The 27,561-nt window shown below is 40.6% G+C and overlaps 1 protein-coding gene across 4 annotated transcripts in view; it reads right to left on the bottom strand.

Annotated features, from left to right (window-relative positions):
• The window catches only part of alk (ALK receptor tyrosine kinase), a 301,315-nt gene that overhangs the window by 134,422 nt on the left and 139,332 nt on the right, over positions 1–27,561 (bottom strand). The window contains exon 1 of one of the 4 annotated variants that reach the window (XM_044165963.1): positions 25,398–25,508. The exons of the other annotated variants lie outside the window; for them this stretch is intronic. The gene's annotated coding sequence lies outside the window, so the exon portion shown is untranslated. Of the gene's footprint in view, positions 1–25,397; positions 25,509–27,561 lie in introns of those variants that run through there. 4 annotated transcript variants of the gene reach the window in all.

The following is a 27,561-nucleotide window of genomic DNA, read 5'->3' as shown; positions in this document are numbered from 1 at the left end:
TTGAGGAACCGAGACAGAGGTTTTCCACGGGTCTGTTTTGGATCGGGTCCAAAATGTTGGTCCCGTGAAGACCTCTACTAAGGGCCATCATGAAATAGCTGTAGATTGAGTACCATAGATGGTCATTAAAAGCACGGCCTCTGTACTGCACACAAAAAGGAATTAATTTAGTTTGGAGGGACTACATGATTTCACTGAGCGAAAAGGCAACTTGGTTGATTTTCCATCAAATTTTTTCTGGCTCTCCTGCCTGCCTTTTTTGGAATGATACTCTATTCTTGATTGCAGATGCTATTACACCTCTGGCTTGGGGCAGCAGCTCAGCTTGGCTTCAGACACAGACTGGCAGAGGAGATGCAACTAGCAGGGCATAGATCTCTCCTCTCCCTTTGGCATCCAAGCCTGTGGTATTTCCAGACAGTTACACTGTCAGTCTGGCATTTAGCGCAGCAGCTGATGGACACTAATAGGGGCTTGGCTGCTCCACTATTACCATAAAGAGAACTCTTGTCAGCAACTATGTGATCAGTTGTCTTATCAAGGGTGTCTAACTACATGCCTGATTGATCCAAGAGGTCTTAAGGCAGATCTGTAACACACCTTCTTGATCTTACTTGGAAGCCATGGTTCCAATTTGCACAGAATTTGCAACATTATTTCCAACTCAAAAATAACCACAACCATGTCCTTTGGCTGCACTCAATATGGATTTATGCAAAGGTTGTTTACGCTGTGTATATATGCTACAATACTGTATGTGTCTATTATTGAGGTCCTGCATTGATGTTGTCATCTAACACCATGCAGGACAACGGCACACCGGCAGTACTTTGGAAGTTTAGATAACTAAAACTGGATGGTCATGGTTAGAGAAAGATTGTCTTCACAGTTAAAAGAAACCAATGGTAACTGTTCTTCGGCGATGGGACCATATATCTGTGACCTGTTTCTAAGATTTACATCTTCAGCAGAAACTTGGCTGAGTGCCACAGACAGGTTAGGGAAGTCGGAAAGTATTGATAGACAGACTATCACATTGTTGGGGTTTTTTTTTTTCATGAGATTTGTTGACAATAAGAAAAATATAGTATATCACCAGCCTTAAACCTGGTCATATGACGACACATTGCATTACAGACAAAACTCAGAAAATGAAGTATTGTTCCACAGAAGCAGCATGGGCACAGATGATGCATACAATGTCAATAGCTGAATAGTGCAGTGATTGCAGAACACAGTAGCATGTGCAATTAGTGTACGGTGTGTAAATGGCCAAGGTAAACGCAGTTGGGAAGAAACACATTCAGTGAAATACTGAGAAATATACAGTATATCACATGTTCAAATGGAATTGCCAAGGATTAGGATATGAGATTTCTGGCAAAGAAGACCTTTGCCTCACCAACTGAGCTTATCTGAAAAGAGGTTGCAGTAATCAGGCTCATACAAACTTCACTGCTGTTCTGCAATAACACCTGCAGAGCAACTTTTTGAAGTTGGTGGGCCTAACTGACAGTTACCATACTGACAAGACTGATTTGCAGGCACTTCTGGCTGCACAAATCCACACTTCCTCAGCCACAGCAAAGTGATGGCGTCAGATTGTTCAATTACAATCACTTCAGCAACTTCAAATTTTGTTCATTGCTCACAGTGTTGTGAACGGCATCATCGTGTAAAATGGCCATAATGTTTCTGCAGGAGGCTGATAGGGTAGTTGATCAATACCAGTGACTTACTGATTACTTGGCCATTTGCTGAGATGTGTGGCTTAACGCCCCCATCTCCCGTCCACTAAACTTCGCCACCAAATGAAATTGTAAAATGAAAGATTGCTTCATGGTAATCTTCAACAAACACCCACGATCAAGACTATGCAGTTTTCTAAACAATCAGTACAGCAATCTGTATGACCGATGAGCATCACTTCAAATAGAAAGCAGGATCTAATCAGTGAAGTCAGCTGCTATTTGGCTGGAATGCAATCCTGAAGAGAGTCAGTGCCCCGGTGCTGGAGGGGCACCGGGCTGTCTGAGCCTGCAGGATCCAGGCGGCTAACTGTGCGCTGATTGTGTGCGCAGTGATGCAGCAGGGGAGCTAAAAGGACAGGGTTGGAGTGACAATGTTCAAGACTTATTTACATTACATACAGTATGCGCTTAGTTCTGCGTCAAGTGCCTGCTCATCTCAGGCCATTTCTCTTCAATTGTAGCTTGTCCCTTTATTTTTAGCCACCCACCTGCCATGGTCTTTGTTCTCATGTATATGTATAGATGTGTTCATCATCTGTTTGTTCTGGAAATGTAGGGGCCACTTTTGACCAGACATTGACTCCTCCTTTTTGAATCGTTCCCATGTTTGTACAGCTGAGGAACATTGCCAAACTTGAGATGATGAGATGGAGATGATCATTCACACATTTCATCCTCCCATTGTAAAACTCTTTTCTCTTGGCTAAGCAAGACATCTCTGGATTGCTTTCAAGCGGAATGCTTGACAATTTAAGATCTGGGTGATTACTGATGTCTTCTGATCAAGGCTTCTTGGTAGTTCCCCACTCTAGGCTTAAAATTACAGTAGACTGACTCCTTTGAGGTTGTGGCTCCTAAACTTTGAAACTTTAGACTTAAAAAGTAGCTCATTGACTGTACGCTGTTGCTTTTATCTGTTATTGTAAGCAGAAAATAACCACAAATCACCAAAACACTTGAACAATATAAAGTGGGAGAAAGCATAAAACATAGTATGAAATATTTGTGGAATATTTAAATACTTTTGTCATGTAAATGAGTCATGAAACTATGATTGTTAAAGGGAAGGTGCAGCCCATACAGTATATTCTTGTCACTTTATATTGCTGTTCATAAACATATCAGGGCCTGCATTTATCCAGTGTCTGAGAATCACTCCTAGGAATCGCACTGAAAGTGATCATAGGACTAAAACCACTTCTACCTCAGAGTAGGACTTGAGATATTTATGGGCATCCAAAATAAGCCCATAAATATGTTATGTAAATATATTTCATGTGGGCCCGAGCTTCCTACACTGACATTCAGGACGACTCCTAAAAGAGTGTAACGTCGTTGTTTTACGACTTTCTCAGCCACAAAGTAGCAATTGTGATGAGGTATTGTAGTTTTCTGACTGTTTGAAGTATTAGACAGTGATATAGACAGTGATCTGTTTGGATGTAAGGCTGTATGTGAATAGGTTAATAGGTAACTAAGTTATCTAGGTTATGAATGCAAAAATATGATGCCAGAATTAATATAAAGCTTAAACCTGTAATAATTGATATTCGATATTTGGGTGATAATTCGCTGTACGTTCATCACTACCAGAGACCCCTTTCACATTGTTTTCACATTGTCATTTGACACATTGTCATTCTAAAAATATCGATTATATCCTTGAAATCTCATGATACTTAACAAAGTTCCATTTGCATTGTACACTGTTGACGGGAACCTCTCTATTTTCCTCAAATGTCAGATGTAAGTAGGGCACCAACTGTTATCTGCCAAAGATGTCTTCACTCTCCATCGCTGGCTTTTATACTCCATCCCCCTCTTATTTCTGGCATCCATCTTTCTCCCTGCCACACATTATCTTCAAATCTCTCTTCTTCTAATCTCTTTTTACTCCATCAGTGACAATATTTCCTACTCTCTCTTCTCATCTTGTGTCTTGTGTGTCTCATTTGTCTCTTGCTCCCTCTTATTTCAACGCCTGCTATTTCGCTCCATCTCCCAGAACCTCCAATGTCTGTTTGTGTCCAATCTCTTTTTGCGTCATTACCAGCCCCACTTTTCTCTCTCTTTCTCTTTCTCTCTCTCTCTCTTTCTGTTCCTGTCCCACACAACTTATGTTTCTGTCACCACTGGCCATCTTGTTGATCTCTCCTTCTCTTCCCACACTCTCACTTCCATTTCTTTCTCATCCCTACTGTTAACCAACCCGGCATTGCGGACAGCCCTCGCTGTGTCTCTGCCTTTGAAGAAAGTGGAAGAAAAAGGGCCCTCACTGGTATTGAAGAGATTTCTGTTTTCTGTCAAGACTGGCCCTGCACGCCAGAGGCATTTCATATTATTTTAAAGGCTGAAGCAACACAATCATAAGCAGCATAAGAAAGCAGCGCAGCCTGACGCATGCAGACAGTGTTGTATGGGGGAAAATGGGTGCTCACGACTAAAACTGTTTGACATCTCTGCATGGTTGCCCATTAGAGTGGTTGATGACACTTTTAAATGGGAGTTTAAAAGTGGTTTAGGCCTGCTATTGTTACACAGCTTCCTGTGCTGGTTTTGGTTCGCATCACATCGACAATCATAACTCAGGTACAAGAAGGTCTTAAATTTCCACTTAATTTTTTGGGCTAATGTTTCCCATCAGACGTCTTTTCAAGGTCAGGCACACACCTGTTTTAACAAATTCTACGTCATGCTCTGCTGCCTTAAGGCTTGCACCCTGAGGATCGGCAACACTTGCTCATGCTTAAACAACATCCTTCTGCCCCAGGGCGAGCAGACATGGACCTCTCACCCTTTGTATGCTCTTTGCACTGTGTATCAAATCACCCCTGAGGCGTTATTCCCACCAGGTGCATTCATCACACAGCTTACAACTCACCTGGTGTTTGTGCCTTCAACTTTCTGACCCCAACCTCACTGCCAACAATTCACTTTGACAATACTGCCTGCAGTGTTGAGAAGCATACTTTTTTTTTCACTTGCTCTCCATCTAATTAGCGTCAATGCTCAATTCCTCTTCTCCTCAACACGGCACTCACTCTCTTCCCACCCACAATCAAAGCTCTCAGTACAATTAAGCATGTAAAGCGAGGCCAGGAGGAAAGAGAAAACAAAAGGCAGACGTGCCATCTTTGAAGTGCAAAGTGAGATGGGGCAGGTAACCCTCATGTGGGAGATTTGTCAGGTTTACAGCACTGCTGGTGAGTGGGGCATGTGCTCCACTACAGTCTTAGAGCATCTATCCTGATGTGTTATGCTCTACCCTGTGCATGAGTGGAAGTTTGGCAAAACCAGTGCAGAGTGCAGAAGTTTAAATCTGGGTTGTGTTGGGTTGTCAATGCAATTTTATGTTTAAAGCGTCATCTGTGGATGTAGATAAGTGGGGATAATGACTGCAGAGAGTATTAGGGGACAGCAGGGTGTACACTCTTCACAAAGTCTCTTCACCAGCTCAAGTGCTCTATCCAAAGACAGACTCATCTTTTATGTCCTTGAACTGTCCCCAGTCGAAAACAACGTTTTCAGAAAGAACACACTGTACAGGCATTTCCTTTCCGATTGGCATATTGGCTCAGAATTTCTAGGCCATCTGAATTAGTACCTTCTGTCTCCTTCTGTGCCTCTATGTGAGGGCGGTGGAGATGTTATAGGAGAAGAAATTAAAAAACAAAACTACAATGTAACATGGAGAGCAGACCAAGAAGAGCCCAGTGAGGAAAACCTCTTTAGAATGTCACGTAAAATGCCGTGCACAGCCAGAGTGAACTTAGGATCATGACTCGGGTGACTGTAACAGAAAGAAAACGAGCAGTGGAGCAAAACAAGGGGAGAAGGGCAACAAGACAGATAACAGGAGGAGAAAGGAAGGTGGAGGATACTCAGCAATTTTAGAAATCACACACACACTTCCGGACACACTCACACAGAGTAGGTTACTGGCTTTGGAGTGCCGGCATCCATGTGGACAACATCCTGTTGGGGTAATATTTAACCTAAGAGATAATCTGTGGAGGATCACTACTGAATCCCAGCAAGGGTGGACACTAGTGGACCAGTAGAGATTTTGTGTGTGACTGTGTGTGTGTCTTTTTAATTGCAACACTGCTGACAAGAAGAGGAAGAAAGGTAGAAAAAAAATATGTAGGCTATATAGAGTACCTAAAGACACTAATCAGGATAAATGTATGTGAGAGTTTGTGTGAGCGCACTTGCAAGCTGTTCATGTGATCAACTGACTCTCTCTCAGGCTTTCCACACATCACTGTGAAGTGGACACAAATGCTATAAATGTGTAAATTTAAAGGTAGTCATACTTGTTAATGCGTATACTTTCTATAGATATTGCCGGCATATAACTGTGTGTATCTGTATGCTACTCAGTGCTTCAGTCATTGCAGTGGAACTAATGGAAGTCGATGACCCAGCGAGAATGATTGAGAGACAGAAAGAGGGAGACTGGTGAGCGAGGGGGTGAAAAAGATGAAGAAGACAAAAAAAAAAACTGTAGCAGTCTCAGCTAAGCTGTGTGACGAATGTGTGGGAGGAGGCAAAAGAGTTAATAGGGTTAAACATGGGTCTGTGATCGTGAGAAACCTTCAAATGTTCAAATCACTTTTAATGGACTGTGTCGTTCTTTCTGCTTCTTCTGGAGCTAAATAAGAAAGCTTACATGTGATGGGGGAAAAATGTCCCGGTCCTCCAACCACTCCGCAACAGGACTGCTAAACTGAGGATACTGCCAGTTTATGAAAAACGATCACGAGCACAGGAACTCTTTGGATGTCTGGAACTGAAGCCTGGTTAGTGATCCATAAAATCAATCCTTAGGAGAGGCAGGCTTGGTATCAAAGCGGCACCTACTGACACAGTGAATTGGGCACAGTACAAAACAATGACTTTACACCATGAGGTTGCACCATGAGGAATCAAACACTTGTTGCAGCTTTTAATGTCTATCGAGCACTTTTCATGTACTGTACAAACACAAAAATATCCAAAATAGTTGTTTATTTATTTCAGAGCAGTTAAGTGGATAATAGTCTTCCTGTGTATTACATGCTCGATTATGAGAAACTAATTAGCTTAAATGGGCTAAATTGCTCACCAATAGGTGAGCACATACACCCTCTGTTATGCTTCACAGCATTGATTATGTTATTACAGCAGCTTTCTTTCACAGCACTAATAAACACAAGGGCTGTTTGTTTAATGGCAGTAAACTATAATATTTTTCTCACATCGCAAGAGAAAAATACTATAAACTCAAGCCACAACATAAAGTGTGTAACAGTATAATGTGATTTACTAAAGATAAACTCACTAATGCTGTTTTTAAATTTTTTTGTCACAGTTTAGCCTGCTTTAATTTTGCCGTGCTCCACTAAGCCGTGAACACATATGTTTCCTGTGTGGCCTCGCACCAGGGGATAACCTCATCGACAGTCCCCTCCCTCAAACCAAGCCGTGTCTTGCACTGAACTGAATGACTAGACAGAAAGCACTGTTTTTAAATGTTTCGTTGTTTTTAGCCCTCACTGCTTTCAGAACTTGTAACTCAATCTCTGTCTTTTGGATTTTAACTTCGCTCCTACTTTATTGTTCGTACTTTCAGATATCAGCCTTATTTTACCGTTCGCTGCGTTCGCTGATGGCTTTTCCAACCACGCTGGAGCTGTGTTAAAACCTGAGCACCCAGAAGACTATTCACTGACAAATGAAAATAAAATGCAGACTGTATGAAAGAAAAATATCCAAGATGTTCAGTCAGATACTGTATGCTTTCTTGTGCCCCAGGGCGATTCTATTTGCAACGGTGAAGGTTTGCTACTGTACAGTATAGCCAGCCAGAAATGAGTGAGTTTATCCCTCTCCTCGATCTGTTGTATCACGTCAGCCCGCCGCTCGATAGAGAATAAAGAGAGATTGAAACAATGACTGGGAGATAACACAGGGGGATTTTCTGGGAAAATGAATACATTTTCATACTCACATTGGCTATCACCTCTGCAACAGTGGTTTGGACATAAAGGCTACAACAGACATGCTGAATCCACAAACTCAGACTTTAGTGAAGCAGCTCCAGACAGTTTAGTCTTGTGACTTTGGTTTCTAAAGAGAACGTGAAATGCTGTTATTTACAAATAATAACACAAATGCCCCGGGGACTTACATTTGTAGTTATATGTTTACTTTATAACCAACAAATATAATACAATAATGATTAAACCTGCGGGTCACGATAACTTTAAGAGTTACTGATTAGGTTTTTATTATTATTGTGTCATGCATAAATATTATGCACAGCCCAAACAGGCTTACAAGACACCATTATTTTGAAAAAAAAAGAGACCAGAAACCAGAGTAGCACATAAATTACAAATAATACTAAACCATCTTGGTGTTTTTTCCAAGCATCAGAAACAAAGGTAGCCAACTTATTATTATAAATGCCCAGGGCACTTCATAAGGTCTCTGCTGAGTTTCATACTGATAAAAAGTATTGTGTGATTAATGTCCTTATTCTAAAAAGCCTGTTGTTAATGTAGTGCGAGTTATCACCAAATTCACCAAAAAGGTTTTGAGTAATTTGAATTATACTAAGAGCTCTTTTCAACCATTAGCCTGTTGCTCGTCATAATATGTTATATGCTCTGGGTAGGAATGCAGTGGCCGCTTTGTTGTCAATACATGACTAAAGCCTGAGCAGGATTTTAGAGACTGTGGTGATTTTCTGGTTTACGGTCATGACTGGTATTTGTATATACAAACGACATTAAATTGGGAGTGTCTCAAAATCAGTCATGCAAGTGCAGTTTCACAGTGACTGAGAATTGGGATGATACACTGTAATAAAGCACAGACAATATAACAACATAATGTTTAAAATCTGAATCTACAGATATTTACACACCTGCTGCGTGGATCATTTCAAAGAAAAAACAGTAAAAAAATATCCAGGCGTGGAAGAAGTGATGCATTTTATGTTTTTGGCAGGAGAACAAGTCGTGAGTAGTTAGTCTGGGAGAAGCACCAAGGCTAAGAAAAACAAAGTCACAACCTTCAACAACAGAAAATCCAAGGACAAAGATGATATAGCACAGGCCTCTCTGCACAGCGATGGTTTTGTCTTGTTTGAGGATGTCTCACTGCAAAATCACTCACTTCATACAGACCTTAAAACTGTGCTAACTGACAAGACACAGGCTACACACACACTGACTTCATCACAGTGGAATAATTGTGCATAGCTGAACTGGTAAAATTAATACAAAATGGAGAGAGAAAATCTATGAGGAGACCTAGAGGCTGAATTAAACACTCCAAATTTATAAGAGGAAATGTATACATTTTTAATATTGTAAACAACCAATGCACAGAGAGTGGCATTGTGGTTATAGCATAGTAATAACAGCTTTATTGCGGGAAAAGGCAATAACTATGAAGGTCAAAGCACTAAAATATGGCATTTTACTGTGGCATTTGACTACAGCTGCCTCTCATGGTATCTTTTCTTTCTCTCTTCCTGTACACCAGGTTATTTCAGTCTCCCTGTCCTTTCACACAAGCATTATTACATTCATTACATCTCAGCGGGTGGGGTAGAGTCTCTGTGTTTTGTGTGTGTGTGTGTGTGTGGTGAGAGAGGGAGTAACAGTTAGAGCTAATCATGTAGGAGGCCACCCGTCTTTATCAAACCATTTGACACTAATGCCATTAGGTGAGATGCATAGCTATGTGAGTTCATAAAATTAGGGCTGGGGCCAGCGGCTGAGCTAGCACAGACACTAAGACTCCCATCCACAAGCAGTGAGATGAGATTAGCATGGTGCGCTAAGCGCTGACAGGCCTCATCAGTTCACATCAGGAGCAGCAGGATGGGCCCACTGAGAGAAAAACCATACCACCCTTACTGGGCTTACTGCGGGGGGTTACATACTGCGTATGTGTGTGTGCATGTGTGTGTGTGTGTGTGTTAGTGAGGAAATGGGTGAGTAAGAAAGAGAGAAAGACAGAGACAGCGTGACTGATGGTGGGCAGGGTCAGGCAGTGTGTGTGTTCAAACTGATAAAACCTATCAACAATCAACATGACCCAACCTCTGCCTGGGAAGGCCAGATGTTCCACAGGCCCCAGCGCCAATGCCATTAAGAGCCGAGCCAAATACACTCACAGATTCATGTTACTGATGGCGATGCTGATAGGTCAAATTGAGTGTTACAAGTTTCAGCAACAAACGGACGACCTGCCTCGAACACTGATTACAGCGGACAGGCATTGGAACGTGTTCTGAGGAGAGCAGACGCTTGGACTGAATTCTGTGTTCAGGCCAGTTCTGTCATTCGGGGACAATGTGACCTTGTACAAGCAAAGCACATTAGCAGTTGTCAAGGCCAGGAAAAGAGCTGCCGCTAGCTAAGGCCAAAGAAGGGCCCCCACTGCTTCCTGTTGAAGGCTGATGTAGAGGGCTGCAATGTACCAGTGTTCAAGTGCATATTCAGAAGTACTTGTGTATCAATAAATGCAACATACATTTAAAAGCGCATGAAAGATCGAAGTGTAGACTGAGAAATGACGGACATAAAAACGTTACTGTTACAATAGCCACTGTACAAACTGCGACTTGTCTGGATAAATATGCACAACAATCTTGTCTGAAAAGAGAACCTGAAAGCTTTGTAGTGGGCTATGGTGAAATTTCCATCCTCATAAAGAGACTTTGCCCAAGACTGAATCTTATTACAATTTTCACAGTGTAAGTCCCTGAAAGATCCGTGGGATTGCTGTTTAAGTTGAAAACAGCAGCAAGAACTTGTGTATTCCTCAACAAAACTCCCCTTAGGCTTCATTTTATTTGGACCACCTCCAGCACCAAGAGAAATAACGGAGAGAGCAAGACGAATTTCACTACGCGCTACATCAAACACGTCGAGGGAATTTAGACCGATAACTTTTTAATTGTGGGTTTATTAATGCTTAGTCACTGGACAGGTAAGCTGTAATGAAACATCCATCCTGACAGGGGAGATGCAAATGGACTCTATATAATACAAGCTCAAATGAATGAGACCTGCTTCAACAGACAAATGATCTCTGACTGGGACCTGTCTGGGACAAAAGAAGAGGATTCTGGAGAGGAGTGTTTTCCTGCCTCAGCTACTAATCAAAGGACATCAAGTGATAAAGAACAAGGACTGACTACAGTGGTTATGTTATGTTTGAAATATCTCTGGATTAAGTGCAAAAACAGAATAAAGAACCATTAGTGTTAGTTTGATTTGAAGAACGTTGACACTTTGACAACACTCAACGTCTATTAACTCAATAGTTTGACAGGCTGCGCTTTCAGTTGTTAGATGGGAGAGCAAAAAGCTTTTGTTTGCAAAGGCCTCATTAGCTCAGTAACCCTTGACACAGATGTTTGTGAAGCATTAGTTCTTCCAGCCAATCTGAAGACTGACTGAACCCCCCAAATTATGTGCCACCATCTCTTCATCTCTCTGTCAGTTGATGTCTGGTTGTTTCAGTAAACACGCAAACAAAAGCACCCCAATTCTGCCTCCTCAAAGAACAACTGCAAACTAATTTATTTTCTGCATCACTCCAAACCAATATAGTTCACTGTGGAGCTGGTGCTGCTCTCTTTCCCCAGCAAAATACATGCAGGTTTGTCAGTCCCATCCAAGCTCTTTGTCTTAAATCCATTTGTTTTCTGCCTCATAAATTTTCCTCAGTGTCTGAAATCGACTTCCTGGACCTGGAAACTCCATCCAGAGAACAGTAAGTCATATTATTTTACACCAGGGAAGGACAGAAAGACATCATTAAGCTCTCCTAGGAAGGAAAAAAGGCCACCATTATCCATCTTTCTTAGTATTCCTCTCCACAGACGAAATTCAGTTACCTACATTTCCTCTCTATATTTACTCATCACTTTCATATACATATGTAATCTTCACAAAGGATGAAGGGTGACAGATGGCAACTAAGCGAAGCTCTTCTGCGCTGCCTGACGGCTGCTAATGACTTCCTGAGCAAAAGAAATGTATCCCTCCTCATTCTCAATACTGAAGGAACATACTGAAGAAATACAGATGGATCAAAGTCGAAGGAATTAGGACTTTGGGTCTTGCTTGGGTTATGAGTGATATTTCGGCCCGCTGGTTTTGTCAGGTCAGCAGTTTTGGGGAGAACACTGCTGAACAAACCCCTTGTCATTTAACTGGGTTTATACCTGCGTACACCTACAGGTGTGGAGCTGGTCGATAAGCCTGTAACAGGTTGATTTCTCGCTACTGGAAGAACAGAACGTTGAACTGAATTACTGGGGATATAAATGAGGCTTATCAAAAGCCAGACACAATTTTCTGTCATCTCCTCCTGTCTATCGGTATCAGAGACGATCTCTTTCATCTCCCTTTTTCTTCTGTTCCCCATCCTCGTCTATAGCTGGTCCTCTGAAGCCGGCTCAGGCCCGTCATATCTCTTTGCTTTTCCTCGAATACTCCTCCTAATCCTTCTTCCAGACTTATCTCACTCAGTCTTTGACAGTGTCTATCTTATTTTAATATTATTTTATTATCTTTTTAGCATTCTTGCTCCTCACTTCCTTCCTTGTGCCCTTTTCTGATCCATCATTTCCCATCACTTTGCTGGCAGTGCTATCATGAATAGTGAACCCCCAAAAAAAAAAAAAACCATAAAATTGAAACGGTTTTTGAGCTGCGTCAGCTCCCACAGCACTGATGGTATTTCCTCTGGGTGAATATGGAGTCTTAGAGGGACGATGATGTACATGGGTTATGGGTTCGCTACAGGGTTATAGAGATGTAGAGTACAATGAGAGAAGTAAATCAGCTGATTTCAGGGTTAGGGTTTGTCCTCTGAGAATTTACATCTGTGTGTCTTGTCTATGTGCATGCACATGTGGTAAGCATGTTGTGTGAATGTGTACTGTATATCTGCATAAGGCAGTGTACATATTCAGCAACTGATATATTACATGTTTCATGTTTTCTTTGCACATTTTATTTGATAAAAATACAATTCTAGGAGAAACAGTCATTTTATCATTTTGACCCTGGCACAAAATCAGCAGCTCAATACAAAAAAAAGAAATAAAATAAAAAAATGTCTTATTGGTTTTGTTTATTAGCCTCCAAATCCCAAATCACGAGTATGCATTAATGTGCTTGTGTGTGTAAGCTTGTCTGTGTGAGTCAGTATGTGCACACTCACAAGCATTTGGGTATGCCTGCTGCCTGCTATCAGAGCTCCCTATCACTGTGGACCGTGGTAAGCTTGCTTTTCTGATCCAGCCAGATTAGCTGTGATCTTAATAGATCCTGTCTGATCCATGCTACACAGTGGTCTCTAAACATGCTCATATCTCCTTTTTAACACCAATTTAAAGAGTAGCTTAGACTGCAGTTGACAGGATGCAGTGCATGAAGGAATATTAATACAGTATAACCTTCAAGAAATATCATATATCAGATTTTTCCCTGTATGAGTTTGTTGATCCTGGCAGAATATGAAAATTCCAGATTATTTGACTATTTTTAAAGCTTTTTAAGGTTAACCGGAACCCCGACCGACTTTTATCCTTGTATGGTTACTATACTATCATCCTTCAGAGTCCATGATATAACCTTAATATATAATGTAGTCATAATTCATAGAGAGGGTGCACATTTGGTGTGACAGGTGGTGGAAAAAAGGGTTCTCAAATGAAGAAACAAACACACACATTTATACACACACACACACACACACACACACACACACACGCACACACGTTTGTAAATGTAACCTGTACACTAAAACCAAGCCTTAACCCTCAAAAAGCATGGCGACCTCAATTTTTGTCCCCACGGAGACATAAGTCCCCATGGGTTAGTGTGCATTAAGTCCCCACCGGGATATAATAACATGAAACACACACAGACACACACACACACACACACACACACACACACACACACAGTTGAACTTCTGTTTGGCTGAACTGACAGTAAGTGCCTCATTGTGACACTGGCCATGTGCTCCATAAAAAAATGTAAACTAATTTGTATCTGATTGCATTGATTAATTTGTATTGTCAGTTCTTGAATCAAGATCCCAATATGTCGTCAGCAGGCAAAAATCCAAAGTCAATCCAATTTAAATTCAGGTGCTGGATCCTCAGTACATCATCACGGGCCAACTAGGCCCGTCCAATGTCAAAGGCTCCTCCAAATCTTTTGACATACAGTAAGTGGTGTATCCACATCAATGTGCCAAGACAAAAAACATCATATGCTGGATTTAATGATTCTTTGTGTTCCTGTGGCCATATTGTATCATTGTATGTATTGCCAACTACAAATGCAAAAACCAAACAAAAATAAACCAACAACAACAAGTTATAATAATAATGCAGGCATAAACTGCAGGCGTAACAGATACACAGAGGCTCTATGGAAGTGTTTAATATTATTACATACACTATTTGCAAGCCGTCCATTAAACATCACAATTCACTGTGGAAAGCCAGTTATCATGAAACTTAGCTGAGTTTATCGCTGTATTTTCACTGTTGGCCATTTGAGATCAGCTTCTGTTGATAAGCTTGGACATTTTGGATTTCGGATTCTACCAGAAGTTCTGGTCTCTGTGAAGTTAGTTTCTCACAAGGATTCAACTTTTGTCCCCTGTAACAGGACCGAGGAGCTGTCTCTTTTTGTCTCTGGGTGTCTCCCACTCTACTGACATGTCTATTTTTCACTTTGTGTCAAGTTTTATTCTTATTCTGGTTGTTTTCATGTCTGTGCCTGCTGGTTTCTCTCTCGTTTCTCTCACACTGCCGGATATGTAAATATAATATAAACTTAGCTTTCAATGTTCATCCACAAAGCCTGTTTCTGATGCCATCATTATATCAAAGGAATATGATGTTCAAAGATGTTCATACCTGAGCGATTACTAAGCCTCTGGCATTTCCATATCTGCTCGAGGACAAATACCAAACATGACTCCAACAACCTAGCTACAAATGATGTGCATTAATCACAAGCGTAACTGTACATTTTAAGAGAATTGGTGTTTTCTGAAATCCCCAATAACCAGCACTAATGCTAACTTCAACCTGCTTTATATCTATATAGTGATTCAGGCTGCTCTGCTCACTACTTACTCGCCTTTGTGCGCAGTTGCATAAGGCCATTAGGAAAATATTATCTTTAGTAGTTATCTTAAAATTTGGAATGTGTATTTCAAGGCTCAAAGGAGTCCATTTTCTCTTGCACAAAGAACAGAAAACAATATAGTAACAAAACTAAGGTTTAGTGCTCTGTCAATGGTCAAGAAGAGTATGTTAAAAAAGGGAGCACCCTCTGAATACTTGATCTTGTCAGCTATTTCTTGCCACAGTCGCTGCTTCAGACTGGATGGTCATTTTACTTTGCATCATGAGATTGGCCTACTTTCTCTTTTTTTTTTTTTTGCCAGACATTATTTTAATAAACACAAAATGGGATTGCAAGAAAGATTTGACCTGAGCAGACACCGCATTACCATGGCAACTTCACCATGTTCCTGCTGGATTGTGACAAATCACTCGGTATTTTTTCTTATCTTAAGGGTGGTGCAGGAATATCTTGAAGAGATTCCTAATAACTAATGTGAAAATATTATACATTCTCATGCAAGCAGGCACTGATATGGTGTGTATGTGTGTGTGTCTCTCTCGTTCCTGGTACTTCACTCTCCTGGTGAGTGTATAACTCCAGCATACTGTTGTTAGCTAGCTAAAAGAACTTACACACTGACTGTAATCTCAGTGTGAGCCTATGGAAGGAAGCCATTCCTCCCAGAACTGCATTAGGACTTACTAAGAATACTCACATCACAAGCATCTTTCCTTTCTTATGAAACAGTGGCATATGAGAGTCAGATATTAAGAATATTACAAGAAATTCCCTAAAATATTACAGGGTTGCTGCTGTGCTAAAACTTTCCACTTTCTTCACTTTGCCTTTTGTACCTACAGTAGACACAAAGCTGCATAATCACAGAGATGAAATACATTATTCAGCTTTAGTCCACAAAAGCATTCCTCTGCTTAATTTGACTGCATTATTCTACTTAAAAAGACACGTTCTATATTTACTTGCACTTCCCTTCCTTCACTTCCCTGCCTGTCAAATGTTACACTTGTTTATCAAGCACCACTTGCCTTTATTTATTTTTTTAATAAATGACCAGGATTACAGCATGACCAGTGAGTGATTAGTGTCAACTGCATATCCGATCCTTTTATTGTGTTTTTTTTTTTTTTTAGCTTTTCATTTAGTTGCAGATCTCCACAAGTTGGCACCTCTTCAAACAGAAGAGGGAGGAAAAGGATAATATATCCATGGATGTATTGCTTTAACCCTGAAGTGCAATGGTGAAGTACATCAAAAGACAGAAAGAGATTCCATGAGCCTGGGGCTGAATTTAAGCAAGAGGCAATGGACCCATGCTGCCTTCCATTCAGTTGAATAAGCACTGTAAGTGCAGAGGAGTGTAAATGTAATGTGAAACTTGTACAGTACAGGGGCTGTAGGGGAAACCATACTGAGACTGTGGACAAAAGTTACAAACTGCAGCTCAAAAACTAAATGTAACCTTTGGCTGCTGCTGAAAAGTCTGTGGCTGTTTTTACAGGTGTGTCTGAATTCATTGTGAACGCGGGTGGAGTTCAGAGTGATTAGTAGCTTACATTTACATAGTTACTGAAGTAACTGCTTTAGCCCATGTTGCCAAAGTAGAGCGAGCTCCAGATGTCACTGGTTTGAGGTCAGAACATTAGAGCATTGCACTAAAAGTGTTTACACTGTGCTTACACCTAAAGGTTAACACTATGTCAAAATGTTTAACTACGTCTTCTTTCTTTTACAATGCGAATATCCAGTGGTGGAATAAGAACATTTACTCAATACTTACTTACAATCATTTTGAAGTACTCCTACTTTAATTTATATATATCACATTTTCGAGGCAAATATTGTACTTTTTACTCCACCATGTTTATTTTCCAGCCATTTTTCAAAAACAACATACATATAATAACCCTATAATATAATTTAGAATAATATAACTGACATTGTGCTGCATAATAAGTACATTTACTTTTAAAACTTAATGTACATTTTGGTGATTGCACTTTACCTAAGTGAGATTTCTGAATACTTGATATTATAATGAATGCTTATTGTTAATTGCATTAACAATATAAGTGTATTGTATAAAATAACAATACTGTTAAATCTCTGTAACCTGTTCAGATTTGCCCTTCACATCAGGTTAGAGGAACCTCTTGCAGAAATCAACATGCAACTGTCCTGTTGGGGTTTCATCCAACATTTAGTAGTTGAACTTAGACAGTATATTTTCGACCAAACTGTACGAGCAAGATTCAATTTGGATATTCTTTCTCCAACTCCGACCCCAACTCCAATGTGCCTGTCAAGCATCAGTGACGTGGTCTTGTTGGTAAATCTCAACGGAGGCAAACACACTTACTTACTGATGCAGCTGCAAGCCAGAATCTGAAGCATCTGACAGAGACCCTCTTGGCACTGTGAGACCAGTGTATTGTGACAACCAGTCAAAACCAGTAGAGGACAGAGCCTCTTTGCCTTTTTTTTTTTTTAACCACTATATAGCCCAACAGAATTGACTGTAAAGTTAAACACAATGTAAATTGAATCCAATATTGTTGTTTGTAAATCAACAATGATTTGTCACAGATTCCAAAACTCTTTTAGCAGAACTTCTAAGATCCTGAACAACTCCATAAAGACAAAACGGCACCCTGTTACATCGCTGTGCTCTAAATCCCAGCACATGTCAACATACAGGTTTAAGAATCCAGCTGGACTTTGCCATGCGTGACAAATAACGCTGTTGCAGGAGCTCAAGACAAAAGAGGACAGTCCCTTCAACACAAAAAAAGTGCATCACACAAATAAGCATTGTTTTGGTTCAGGTATTTAATAAATAATCTGCACAGGAGCTCAGTGGGAGGAAAAACTGTCTCTAAGCAACATTTGACTTGAATTTCTGTTTTTTAGTGAAGTTGATGACAATAATAACAAACCAGCCAAGTATGACAAATGAATTATGTCTGTACACATACACAAACAAAGGCACATGCACACAAACTCATGTTAATTTAATTAATTCAACTATGACCACATAATTCAACAATAGAGGGAAGCGCAGTGTTAATGTATTTTTAAAGTCAAGAGTTGTTGTTTTTTTCCTGTTAACTCATTTTAATCCTTCCTTTGCTGTGTCACACAAACAGCTCTCAAAAAGTTTCCATTATAACATTAATTCTCAATTACACACACCGAAAGTTAGAAACTAGCAAGAAACAGTTCCCCCTGTTCCCTCTATTGTTAAGCAATTCAACATTTTCCAACATTAAGAGTGCTTGAGGTGATCAGGTGTAATACCGGAAAAAAATTACAATCATCATCGACATATTGCCAGCACTCATTATTATGAATTGCACAGAATGTCTAGAGAGTCATTGTGCAGTTTAAAAGAAATCAAAATTATGTCAATGACTTGACTGTTTTAAATCAACAGTTTCTTATTGATTACTTAGTAATATGTTTAAAAGGTGAGAAGGTTTAGATTGACACAAAAATAATGGTGTCTGATGGTTTCCTTCAGATCCATCAGATTATCCTAAATGTTACTTTTAAGTCATCGTTTCAGTAAATTCTGACATTTATTAATAAATTACTGTCAGATCATCATTTAAATTTGAACTTTAATAACATTAAACAATTTTAGTCACTAACAGAGTGTACACATGCAAATGTATGTAACAAACCCTCAACACCCAAATCAGTCAAAATCGTTTTCCATTCCTCCACTCTTTGCATTTCATCTTCCCTTCTTTACAAGCTTGATCACATATGAAATCTACTCTTCTTTCTTGTGACATTTATCTGTGGTGCTGTTATCTCCCTGCCTCTGCATTTCTTATCAGTCGTGTTATTACATTGCTTTATGCACTGAGGAGGCCAGAAGGGAAGCCAGTGTTTTCTGAACAGTTCTAAACCACACTACCATAAGGCTTGAAAACCCACCATCATTTTCATCTTGAAACTCACTGTGTCAAATATTAGTTTACATTCTGTTGGATTCTGATATTATGAAACAATGGTGTTTGAACAATGAAGCTTGTTTTCCTCCTCTGCCATCTCTTCTTATTCATTTCATGTGCTTTCCACCTACAACACACATACACTAAGAAGCGAATCCCAACCACACTGGAAGGACAAATACGCCTTCAAAAGAGGTGAGAGGTTTAACATCTGCGTTTCATTTTTAAAGAGTGACGGGACTGCAGCACTTTTTCGGTAAGAACAACACTATACCAGGAAAGAATGAGCTAGGCTAAGGGGTAACATTTGTCACTGAGCTTATGTGTCTTAATCTTTGCTTCGAATGCCTGATGTGAAAAACTGAGGGAGGAAAAAGTGTACAAAGTGCGAGAACTGCAAGCAAGCTTCTTAACACACAAGGGTCTGTGATGTAAGATGCTTCAAAGACCGGCAGGGGAACTGGAGCAAGAGCCCTGTCCAAGATGGAGGATGAATCAGACCCTCCGCTCACCTCTGCAGGTCCCCAATGAAAGCAGAAATGTGTCTGATCACAGCCATGGGGAGTCCTGCACTGCCACACACAATGTCTAAGCGCGAGAGTGTGTGTGTGTGTGTGTTAATGCATACGTGCTGTGTGTGAGAGTGTGTGAGATCTTGTGGATGCTCTCTCACCAAAAGAGGAGCCTTCAGGGAGACAACGTTGAAAGAGCCTAATTAATCAAACGTAACGCAGCTGCGGCACAGGTGTAACACTAAAGAGGAATTCTGAGAAAACTCACATAGCCCCCCCCTCCCCCTGCAGCTGCCAAACACCCCACTGCTCCACCCAACATCATTTCCCCCCCTGACCTCCACGAACTCAGTTAACTGCTTCTGGCATGAGTTTACTTCAATTGTACAAATGGGTTGAGCTCCAGTGCACAATTTAGCCAAGCCCAGGTAATTCCATGGATGAATACAGGTCTGAGCCTGCTTACTTCAACATTACACACACACATCCTCATTCAGGTCAGGATCAATAGGCTGATTGATTGAGTAAGGACAGATATCTTGGCAGCAGGCAGGATATGGGTATGGGATTGAGTATGGAAGACACTGGCCCTCAAGAAACCAATCGATCTGACTGTTAAGGATCGATAATCCACTCAAGACTAAGTGAGAAGCACCTGGCAGTTAAATAGTTTCAACTAATATCAGAGTTAGAAAAGCATTTCTGTGGCCTTATGGCAAATAAATGCAGGAGTAATTGTCTGACCGGGTTCCGAATTCCATACTTTTAAGGTGCTTGGCACAAAAATGAAAAGTTCTGTAGTACTCATTCAACATGCTACCATCAATCCAAGTGTTCTGCAATGGTTAGAAATCAATATAACTGCCACCATGCATTGACTTTTTTTGACAAAGCAGTTATTGTATTGTGACTTAATAATGCATTTCACAAGGGACAGCAAAGAGATTGGCTGGATAATTCTATGTTCCTTCCCTCTGAAGGCGTTTATGACAGTTGGAACCACAGTAGGCTCTGTTACAAAACAATACACACACATACATACACACACACACACACAATAGACACGCTTTGGGAGAGATGTCAACAACGTAGCACAAGAATACTAATTGGATAGTCTACAGACTGTATCCTAATTACATCAGAATGAACGCTGAGATAATGAGATTTTATTTTCTGTCTTTGAAAGGTATGCTGTACTTGTAATTGCTTCCTTCTGTTTTATTTGTCTTTTAACTGTAGTTCATTAAACGCGCGAGAGAGTGAGAGAATAGAGAATGACAGGGTCTCCGTAGCTTACACAGGTAATTATTATCCCTGGAGATAGTTTGCACCGAAGAGTGTCAGCCTCAGTTGGAGTTAAAAGCTGATCAATCTACGGAGGCCGCGAAAAGATACATGAAGGTTTTGACACTAAATCGTGCAGTTTCTTCAGCTTTCCGTGTTTCACAACAGCAACACGGATGCAACATTGTGCAATTATTCAAAAAAGAGCAGCTTCCCGTGAGGCAGCAACAAATGTCTTGTTGTCTCCTCAAAGCCATGAAGAAGTGATGAGATAATTGCGATGTTATTGAGGGCCAGGGTAATTAAGTTGCAACTTCAGAAAATCAGGGTAGTGTGTGAAACCACACAGCAAGTAAAAAGTGATGTGCTCAATGTAGTGCAGATACACTCCGTTGACCTTGCTTTTATAGTGCAGGGCAGTTCATTAAAGAAGCAGGGCTGAAGGTGGGCCATTTGCTGGATTATTGACAATGATTGTCGGATATTCTGATGACACACTCGACAACAAAGACGGAGTGGATGCAGCAAGCACACTGGGGCCAGGACTTCAAGGTTAGAGGGTGCATTAAAAACTGGTCTTTCAACGTCTCTTGGGTATCTGCGATGCAGTAACCTATAGGCTCAGAGAAGCTCTCAAGGTTTACTCATTGATGAAAAGAGAAAGGCAGCCTTGGCTAATCTATATCAGCTCATTAGCAGAGAGTTATCAAGCGGGCTGATGTTCACTGGGTGGAGGTGGAAGAAGTATTCAGATCTTTTGCTTAAGTAAAAGTTGTAATACCACACTGTAGAAATACTCTGTTACCAGTAAAAGTCCTGCAATGAAAATGTTACTTAAAGGTCCAGTGTGTAACATTTAGGAGGGGCTATTGGCAGAAATGAAATTGGAAGTATGTTTTCATTAGTGTATAATCAACCTGAAAATAAGAATCATTGGGTTTTCATGACCTCAGAATAAGCCGTTTTTATCTACAGAGGGAGCGGGTCCCCTTCCACGGAGGCCGCCATGTTGCACCGCCATGTTTCTACAGTAGCCCAGATCGTACAAACCAAACACTGCCTCTAGGAAATGGCCGTTCGCGTTTTATTTTTGGATTCTAATTAGTGATGCATTAATGTGTTCATCACTTTAATGTTGCAGCTGGTAAATGTGGAGCTAATTTAAATATATTTATATATATTTTATATATTACTTTACATACTGCTGGGTAACCAATAAAGCCTTGTTGATATAATAATATCATAATTTATTTATTGATTATATTTTGTATTGTTAATCTGAATCTGCAAAGTAACTAGTAACTAAAGCTGTCAGATAAATGTAATGGAGTAAAAAGTACAATATTTGCCTCTGAGATGTAGTGGAGTAAAAGTATAAAGCGGCAGAAAATAGAAATGCTCAAGTAAAGTACAAGTACCTCAAATTTGTAGTACAGTACTTGAGTAAATGTAATTAGTTACATTCCACCACTGGTCCTGGTACTGTACGTCACTTCACAACAGATAGTTATGGCCGACCACCTGAACAACTGCAGTGTTGGGCAGAAGGGCAACAGAGCTGAACTTTTTAACCCACAGAGGTCGATAGAGCTGTGTTTTTATTTTAACCCATTGGGTTACCTGGCCCTTAACCTTCAACACCAGCTGAGATGTTCCCTTGTTACCATGCTAATTGGGGCATCACCTCTCTTAGAATAGCTTCCTCTGTAGGAACCACATATCCCTAAGGTATACTCCTATGAAGAGGCTTTTCAGTGTGAAGTGCATTCCTCTCGTTAACCCTTAATCTGCATAAGGTGCTCTGCCCTTCGTGACATCGAACTGCTACAGAGTGGAGTTTGTTATAGTCCATTATCGCCTCCTAATCTCCTTATAATGACTGACTGAATCCCTACTGTTAAAATGCATGTGCACAACATGAGGCACACAGTGAACTGGAGGCAAGAACACAGCGTAACAAATTGTCCTGATATATTTCATTTGATGTCACATTGACTCCCACTGGAAATATGTAAGTGGCTTGGTCATACATTTAACTTAAACTGTTTAGATCTGTAGGTACATTCTTCAGTGATATTATTCAAGGCATATTTGGTTCCCCAGGTATGAGCAGCATTTTAATAGCATGTCCTGGTTACAAGGGGAGACGAGAGGAGATTTGGAACTGTTGTGGCAGGGACTTTTGGAATGACTACAGAGCACAAGCCTGAGCATATCATCGACGCAGGAGATATCTATTCCTGACTTGGTTTTAATGAATCCATTTTTTTCCCACCAGCACCACAGAAATCATACCAAAACAGAATGAGATGGGAAAAGAAAAAGGAGAGACAATGAGGAAAGGTGAGTTGCCAGTTTTTGCAATCACAAACATCTAGCTTCCTCCTGTTTGTGATTAGCCTTTTTTGTATGTTGCAGCAAATAGCTAGGCAGGGGCGTGTCCAGGGAGTGGCCTGGAGTGGCACGGGCCTTCGCTCGAACCAGCTGTTTGACAAGCAAACTGGGCTTTCGTTTCTACATATTTTAAAACTTTATAAAAGTGTTTGCAAGCTAACACAAGAACAGGTGAATTAAGCTTTATATTACATTTGTATGGCACCACTCAGTTGTGTTGTGATTGGTAGGTCTAATCTTTTAAATAAAAATGTTAAACACATGAATGTAAGAAACTGTAAGATACTGTAATGTTAGTAATTAGTAAGTAGATATGAGTAATGGAGACAGACATGGTAAATTAATGCTATTCTGACGTGTGTGTGTGTGTGTGTGTGCATGCACACTCATGTACTTCAAGCTACCCCTGCATAAGTCAGTGCCCCACTTCTCAGTCTTTCTCACCACATGTTTTATGGTACAGAGCATTGCACAAAACACTGAAAATCTTGCCCTGCAGGGCAGGATGTGCCTTCTGAAACATACATGAAAGGAGAATTTGTTATGTACAAAAGGTCATGGGTCAGAAGTTTCAGTGTCAACAATCCCTCCATTATTTCAGTCTGTGGTCTAGGTGAGCTAGGTTTGCCGGGTGAGCCAAGTCTTGTTTTCTACTTGTCAGACAACTGTTCAATTCTTAATCCTGTTCTTTTTTTTTTACTCCCAGACACACACAGGTCTGACAGGCCAAGTGTGTTGCCATGGACGTAGCCATTTTTCCTGTGTCCTGGTTTAGCCATGCTTAACAGGTCAGGTTGCAGATGGAGGGGCCAAACCCAAAGCACAGTCTTTCTTCAAATGCCAGGGCTATTAAGTTTCAGCTCCAAAACTGATAAGGAGAACAAATTGCCTCTCATCCAAAGTAATGGCTCATAATTATAAGAAGAGTTCTGGGTGCAGAAATAGGCATTGGATAGCTTTCCCGTTTTTCGTGGTGAGTGGACCATTGATCTGTCCAGATGCAATTCATTGGGTAGAGATGAAAGCAACTGTGCCGTCAAAAGTTTTCTTGTGGCTCATTTTAAATCAAACTTCGAGAAACTTTGTGTGGAGCTTGTAATAAATAAGGATCACCAGCAGTGTTCTTTACCAATTTATGTCTTCTGGACTGTGCAAGGACAGAGGCAACCAAGGCCTTTACTGTCCTTATGAAAGGGCTCAGGAAGGTATTCCCAGAAGGCCTCACTGAGGCACTGCAAAAGGCACTTTAAAGTTTGTGGGCAGCTATGTTCAAGCGCCTTCGCTTTGCCCCATGTTGCTGCTTACTTTTTCTCCCCAAAGAGCAGATACAGTATATAGCGACTGAGCCACAACAACCGTGCCACTTCACAGCTGGCTGAAAATGTACTAATCAATAATCATCTGCAAGTCACTGTTCTAGCCAACATCAGCAAAAACAAACCTCACTGAATGCCGGCCAGCTACACACAATGACCTTTCCTTAATGTGTGGGAGTTTTGTATGTATGTGTGCAGACCTGGTCATTGAAAGAGCTATCTATCTTCACCAAATTTAGTACCTGAGGGATGCAGATGGGATTTCAGTACAGTACCATTCTGCCTGCTCAGTTTAACAGTATGAGAATTAGTAACACAGGTAAAGTTTTGAAAATGAAATGGTACATGGATAACACTGAATTTAATGGCGAATACAAATAGTAGGTGCTTATATGTTTCTGTGTAAAATTGCAAACAGTTTTAAAATTCTTCAGTTTTATTGGGTGTGATGCATGCTGAAGCTTGCGTTGAAACAACAGCATGTGTTCAATGACGTGGACGGGACAGATGAAAGTCACAGGAAGACTAGTTAGTTGATGGCACATTAAAATAGTTACATTCATTAATTACTTTATTCATTTTTGTATATTATTGTACAACAGCCCAATCTGGGAATCACGTCACTGTTTGACAAATCAAGTAGAAAATGTCCAATGCCAAAGTTCTGTGCTTTTGTTTACTTTTATGGTAGTTTAATGTCTTGTACTAAACCACACATTCAAAACGTAGAGTTTACCTTTAATTTAGGCAGATTTATTCAAGACAAAACCCTGTAATTTAAAACTTTCTTTTATTTGTATACTATAATTTTTCAGATGCATGTTCATTCCAGATATATGGCTCCATCAAAGTCTGTCACAGCTGGTGAAGCTAGATCCGTACTACTGCGGTTGGTAAGAACTGAGCTTCTGTAAGCCAAAGCTCCCTCTACATTTGGACTTTTTATCCTGAATCGTATAATGCGCAGCCCAGCTAAGAAAATCCAGATGATTACCTGAGTTGGCAGATGACTGACAGCCTCGGGGCCACTCTATTACAAACAAACAAATCAACGGCTCCAGCAAAGGGCGTCCTACTGGGTATTTCCTCCTGCCAGTCAACTCCAAGCTCCAACTCATGCTTTTCTATTCTGTGGGTGAGAGCGAGAAATCAATGTGTAATCATATTCACACTGTCTTTGGCAGGAGGCATTGGGGGCAGACATGCAATTGAGATGACCCGCTCTGCGCAGAAAGGGCACAGGAGAAGCCAAATACATTCAAATAATCTTTGTTTCGCCTCTTCCACAGTGTCCTGATTCAAAATCTCTCTAGATTGTACTCGACAGAGGTGACTCATTTTCAATCAACTCGATTAGTGTCACAGAAGAAGCATTTGGCGCAGAGGTAGTTTGTGCACGGTGTGAATGAGTGGATGTATACTGCTTGAGCTTTACCTCCTCCCACAGTTGCTTCTGCCTGTCACCACCTGTTAGTCAGCCGCTGTGGAAAAACACTTCACTGCGCCCTCTCACAACAGAAAGAGCTAATGTGTCTAATCCACGATTACTGCTATGATTTTTCTTGATCTAAGATTTCTTGATCTTAAGCATTGTCTTTTATACTAATTACCTTGCCAAGGGCACCGTTGCCTCATGCTGTTTTCATTACTTACTTTACCCAGAGCATTAATGCGGCTAACCGCCCCCACATGTCAGCCTTAGGGGAGGAGCAGGGTGCACTGGGTGCTGCAGTCCCATGCCAGTGATGGGCAGGGACATCACGATAATGACTGACAATGTGCGCATTAAAGCCACCTTTCATTTCACACATTCATGATCCCTTAATCACAGCCAAAGTGTAATGGGATCTACAGGATAAAGAAAAGCCACAGTGGGAATGGAACCTTTGCTCCATCAGTGGTATTGACGTATTTTATTCTTTACACTATAAAGGGCATTCATTATTTGTTAGTGGGTATCACTATATACAGCATAGAGGTATCAATAGATAGCATTGATAAGCCTCTGTTATGGTAGCTGGACTGGTGCTTGATCTTGGTAACTTCAGTGATTCATCAGCTACTGTCGCACTAACTACCAGCATCTCTGGATAAAAGCAACACTGTTTACGAGCTTCAAAGTTGAACATCTTACAGCGGATGAGTTAGATACTGTAGAAAATAGCTCTAGCAATTCCACCAGATCACAGCCATTAAGTATTCATCCCTTATTTCCATCCCTTTTAAATTGCAAGCGCCAGAGAAATGTGTGGAGACAGCAGCTCAATTTTCAAAACACAGCAAATGTATTGTGGCTAACTGAGGGCTTGAACATGCACATGTATTTCCTTTGTGCTCTGCGTCGCCTACCTTCAGTCACGATCAGCTCTGTTTTCTTTTTTCGCACATATACATGCATAACTTTAACTATGGCTTTTACACGGTCAGGGAGAAGGCTGCTGATTACATTCATAGATAATCTCTTTAATATGTGTGCATATTATATACATTTTTAATTGAATTCCTCCGGTCCTGGGAAATTAGCATCCTTAAGATTACCTCAATAACAATCATTTTAGGTGGGCAGAGAAACCCGTTTTGGTAATAATTTTGTTTAGTCAAGGTCTTTTAACTAGGGAGTAATCCTGGTTGCTGGAATGGGAAAATATTTTATGTCCTTACCATCAAGAGTTAACCGATCCATATCCATAGTATGTATGACAATCTAATAAAACATTAAAGATTATGATATAGATTAAGACTAAAAGCTGATATGTGTACACCAAAGATTTGGAAAACCAAGTAATCCAAGTAAAACTGGTGATGCCTTAGCCACTGAGCTGAACCAACACACACACACGCACGCACGCACGCACGCACACACACACACACACACACACACACACACACACACACACACACACACACACACACACACACACACACACACACACACACACACCACAGCTTACTTTACAACTTAAGGTAGATATACAGGACAGACATCAATCATTTCTCCAATCCACTCACACTAACTCCTTTCTCTTACCAGTCAATATATTTCACTTTTCCAATTTCATCCAGCACTCCACCCATCTGGTCTCAGAGTTGTGGCTCATATGATAGGAAAAAAAAACATTTAAGGAAATAAATAGACCCCTCTGTCTCCCTTCATTTCA

This window comes from Siniperca chuatsi, linkage group LG15, assembly GCF_020085105.1.
Source record: "Siniperca chuatsi isolate FFG_IHB_CAS linkage group LG15, ASM2008510v1, whole genome shotgun sequence".
Taxonomy (NCBI): Eukaryota; Metazoa; Chordata; class Actinopteri; order Centrarchiformes; family Sinipercidae; genus Siniperca; species Siniperca chuatsi.
Note: the sequence above shows the minus strand (reverse complement) of the source record. Positions and strands in the feature narration are given on the sequence as shown.